This window comes from Hipposideros armiger, unplaced genomic scaffold (genome assembly GCF_001890085.2).
Source record: "Hipposideros armiger isolate ML-2016 unplaced genomic scaffold, ASM189008v1 scaffold_469, whole genome shotgun sequence".
Taxonomy (NCBI): domain Eukaryota; kingdom Metazoa; phylum Chordata; class Mammalia; order Chiroptera; family Hipposideridae; genus Hipposideros; species Hipposideros armiger.
Genome location: NW_017731819.1, coordinates 1,431,212 through 1,436,481, shown reverse-complemented (window position 1 = coordinate 1,436,481; position 5,270 = coordinate 1,431,212). Strand labels below are relative to the sequence as shown.

Here is a 5,270-nt window from a genome sequence, read left to right as displayed (position 1 = left end):
TCTCATTTAACTTAATGTCTAACCAGGTGCTCATTTATCCACTCATTACAGCATTCTTCTAAAGGAATTTCATTCACTCAACAAGTATGTATTCTGTAGCGTACTATGTGCAAGACATTACTTTAGCTGCTAGTGAACAAGACAGATAAGTTCCTTGCTTGCATGGATTTTCCATTACATATTATAAGTTATCAATCATGTTGAATAGCAAAATCCTATTTCTGGATGTCAGTTTCAGTATTTAAAACTCTTTAAAACAGCCAAGAATTACCTTCTAGATTTGGCTCAGAAATTTCAGATGCTAACTTCTTGTATTAGGTTTTGCTTGGGTAGTGAAGAAAGAGAATTCTATGTTTGCTGACCTGTCATTAGAGGATACCCTGTTACATATTTCTAAGAAGACTGAATTAAGAAACTATTCTCAAGTGCTTCCTCACAAATGATAAGAATGTTTAAAGGCAATGAGAATCTAAGTAATATAGGATTAGAGATAGCCCATCCACTTGAGGCTTCAGACCTGTGTCTGTGACTTTCTCCTACCTGTCTTTACTTACAAGTCCCATAGGTGCCTCAGAGTCAACATGTCCATACAGAATTCATCATTTTCCCTCAACCCTGTTTTTCCTTCAGCATTCTTCATCTTGGTGAATGACATAACATATACCTAATTATTCAAGATAGAAAACTAGAAGTCATCCTTGACTCTGCCTTCTTCCTCAGTGTCCTGTGTGAGTTGCAGATGAACATAATCCTGCTGCTTCTGCCTTCATGCTATCTTTTGAATTTACCGCTTCTTCCGTCTTTCACTTCCAGTTCCTTACCATTTCTTGCTGTAATTGTTGCCCCAGTTTCTTAGTTGGTTTACTTGCTTTTGGTAATTCCTTTTTACCATCCTTTTCCTATACCACAGTTTCATTGCTGAGATACAGATCTGATCATGTCACTCCCCAGCTTAATATCCTTTAAGCTCCTCATTGTTTTCAGTGTGTCATGTAAACACCACATGCTGTCCTTTCATGATCTGATCCTCATTCATTTCTCCTGCCCCACCTCCTATACCTTGTCTCCACATTCCCTCCCAAGCTTCATGCCCTACCTTCAGTGAACTGTTTCACCTCAAGATGCTGTGCATGTGCTCATCCTTTTGCCAGGAATTCTCTCTCTTACTTCCTTTTACTGCCTAATGTCAGAGAGGAAGCTCCCCTTGGTATCTGGGTTTGGTGCACATCCTGTGTGCTCCCATGGCACCTACTATAATGTGTCTACCATGGAATTAACATTTTGTATTAGAATGGTGTATTTGTTTGTCATGGATTCAGACTGCGTTCCTTGAGAGTAGTGACTGTGTCTGTGTTCCCAATGACTAGTACAGGATCTGGCACCAGTAAGGTCTTTTTTGAAAGTTGGTGATGGTCAAAGTTAACTTGACAGGCAAAGGTGCAGACACTAGTATGTAGATCTAAGTTACATGGGCTTTATTTACAAACATTTGAATTGTTTGTTAACTTGCACACCAGTTAAAGTTTACTTTTAGAAGCTCCCTTGTGGTGTCTATTGCTGCCACTATTTTCACTAGAGCAATGTTTGAAACTATCTGATTATTAGAAGGGATAAAAGTAAGTTCCTTCTTTGCAATGGTCAGAAAGGAAATGTGTTTTGAAGAATGCATATAGTTTATTACAGGTTTGTATATTTATTTAAGAATGCCATTAGCCTTCATTAAATGTAGTTGTAGAATATCATCACCACAAAAGTTGACTGAATTGCAAGTCATTTAATTTTGCTTTTAAGAAACTGGATTTTACAATTCTTCAGGAAAAAGAAGTGTTATTCTATTTAACCTCCAATTGGTCTGACACCAACTGGGTGGACTGCAGTTCAGTTTTGGCACTAAGTACCAGGAGTTAATGCAGACCCCATGAATTAAGGACTCAGCCCTTCACAAGACTGCCTTCAGGTCAGATCCCAGCTGCAAATAAGGTCCTCAGGCCATATGCACTTTTGATCAACTGGCTATAAATTCAGGGGTTCCCATGATCCTATCAGGTTCAATAATTAGCTAGAATGACTCACAGAACTCAAGAAAGTGCTGTATTTATGATTATAGTACAGACAGNTTTTAGGGCCATGAAACTGCTGTATGATACTACAATGTTAGCTACATGTTACTATACATTCATAGAATATACATTACCAAGAGGAAACCCTAATGAAAACTATGGACTTTGGGTGGTGATAATGTGTCAGTGTAGGTTCATCAATTGTATAATAATAAATGTACCAATCTGAGGTGGGATGTTGATAGTGCGGGAAGCTATGCATGTGTGGAGGCAGGGACTATGAGAAATATCTGTACTTTCCGCTGTGAACCTAAAACTGCTCTAAAAAGTTAAGTATTTTTTGTAAAAAGTTAATCTCTATTAATATGCATTACTGTTAGATGATAGATAATGGAAGAGAAAATGAAAATAAAGTCTTTATTTCTGCAACTTGTGGGTGGTTATAGTTGGTATTTACAATTCCTTCTTCCTTCTTCCATTATCTGTTCCATATTTCTTTTGCCCTTAGCAAGCACCTTATTCATAGTTTCTTACCTGTTATTATGATCTAAACCTTCATTCCTGAATAGTCTGTGCCATTAGGAGTCCTGCTTCTTTGGATTTATTGTAGGAAAAATTTTGCTAACTTTTGCTATAAGACATGGGAGTACTAAGAGGCACCCCATAGTATCTATCTTTTGGGTTCCAGGCTAATCCTTTTTGTCCTTGTTATGTAATAGCAACCCAATATTCCCATGATAATCAGGATCCATCTCCCATCAGTTAATCCCCTCCTTTGCCTGTTCTGTATAATGAGGAGCCCAAAGTGGCCAGGTGGTAGCTTCTGCTTCCAGTTCAGTGGCACCCTTGTTGTGTCTAAGACTTCTAAGTCCAAAGTTTTGGGAATGGCAGGTGAAATTTTTGCTAGTGGTTCCATAGGGATAATAGTGAGAGGAACCACTACCTTTCCCACCCTTTCATTTCCAGGAGACTTGTGTATCCTGGCTGTGGAGAAACAGTATCATTGATTCAGAGCATGTTCCTATTTTAGAGGTTATTACCCTGGCCTTACAAAGTGTTGCTGGNAAAAAAACTTGCTGTAATTTTCATTGAATCTATAGATCCATTTAGAGAGAATTGTCATCTTAACAATGTTGAATCTTCCAATTCATTAAATAGTATATGTTTCTATTTATTTAGCTTTCCTTTTTTGTTAGATGTAGTGTTCTATACACTGAAGAAAACAAAAGCACTAACCCAAAAAGATATATACACCCCCATGTTCATTGCAGCAGTATTTACGATAGCTAATATGTGGAAACAGCCATAAGTTCATCGATAGATGAATGGATAAAGAAAATGTGATATATATATACCTACAATGAAACATTATTCAACCATCCAAAAGAATGAAATCTTGCCATTTGTGACAATATGGATGGAACTTGAGGACATTATGCTGAGTGAAATAAGTCAGAGAGAGAAAGACAAATACCATATGATCTCACTTATATGAGATCTCATTTCTGTGGAATCTAAAAAAACAAACCTCCAAACCTGAACGCATATATGCACAAAACAGGTTGCCAGAGGTGGGGGGTGGGCAAAATGGGTAAAGGGAGTTAAAATGTATAAACTTCCACTTATAAAATAAATAAGTCATGGGGATGTAATGTAGAACATGGTAACTATAGTTAATAATACTCTATTATATATTTGAAAGTTGCTAAGAGTGTAGATCTTAAAAATTCTCATTGTAAGAAAAATTTTGTAGCTATGTATGGGGATGAATGTTAACAAGATTTATTGTGGTGATCATTTCACAATATATACAAATATATAGAATTATGTTGTATACTTGAAACTAATAAAATGTTATATGTCAATTTTATCTCATAGGTTTGAGGATTAAGTTATGTAAATACATGTAAAATAATCAGAACAAGGCCTGACACAGAGTTAGTGCTTAAAAGCTGTTAGTTGCCTCTGATTGCACCACAGTCACCATTAACATCATTATTTGGAGATCTTACCTCTTGTTACTTTATCAGAAATATAATCTGGAAGAATATTTTCTACAATGCATGCATTTTTATTTACTTCTTAACCACTTGAAAGATTGACCAGGGAATTGATAGGAATGTTGAAGCTGCCATGCATGGGATGTAATTTTTTCTTTTAAGCTTACATTTNGCCCCGGAAAAGATCTATTTTAAGGAGATCTCAAAAGTCTTAACCAAACCATGGACTTATTCCATCCTTTCCTAGTTTCCAAAAAGGATTCTAAGACTGACTTACTTGGGAGATAGCAGTGTTGGAGCTAGTTAGGCCTATAGTAGAACCTTTATTGTATTAGTATGGGAATAACCTTATGTACTTCTCAGAAGTTACCAGAAGATGACTTATGCATCGGCAAAAGGAAATCCAGGATTCTTTGCAATAAGAGCTTTTTGGGAGAGACTCTTAGAAACCAAGCAGTAACTGACAGCATTAAGTTCTTAATAGAGGTTCAGTCCTCATGTGGGAAGCATGTGTAAGTTTTAACTCTAGATATCACAAAGGAGGCCGTTCAGTGAACAGCAAGCATACTCAGCCTTTCTTCCCAGAAAGAACTCCTAGTCTGAAATCTTAGGATTGAAGTGGACTGGGTGTAAATAATTATTTTCACTTCCTCTTAGTCCCACTTCAGATGGTGCAGCAGCAGCAATTTTGGCTAGTGAAGAATTTGTACAGAAGTATGGCCTTCATTCCAAAGCTGTAGAAATTTTGGCACAAGAGATGATGACTGATTTGCCAAGCTCATTTGAAGAAAAAAGTGTTATTAAAATGGTATGTCTGAGATTCTGTTTTATTAATTATTCAAGGGATTTCTGTTTAAAAATTTCAAGATGACATCATATTGTTATTGGCTCTGGAAGTAATTTACTTGAAAATCAATCTAGCAAATTTAATATTGTAACCCATCCTTAAGAATGTGTTAGGGGAAAATAACTGGTGAGAACATATGTTTCCTATGCTAGAGCAATGCATCATTATATGATAACTTATTAACTAACTAGGCTTGCTATTTAGTTTTATTTTGAGTTGGCTAAATATGCTCAGGACTTCAGTCTTACATAGAGTTAAAGGAAAAAAAAAGATGTTTTCAGGGAACTTTCCTGATGCTTCAAAAATCCTGATTGAAGATTGAGTGTGAAATGGAGGAAGTAAAAAATGAGAATTCAAATCTAG

At 36.3% G+C, this 5,270-nt stretch overlaps 1 protein-coding gene across 1 annotated transcript in view; it reads left to right on the top strand.

The window, feature by feature from the left end:
• SCP2 (sterol carrier protein 2) overlaps window positions 1–5,270 on the top strand; it is a 68,381-nt gene that overhangs the window by 899 nt on the left and 62,212 nt on the right. The window lies entirely within an intron of this gene.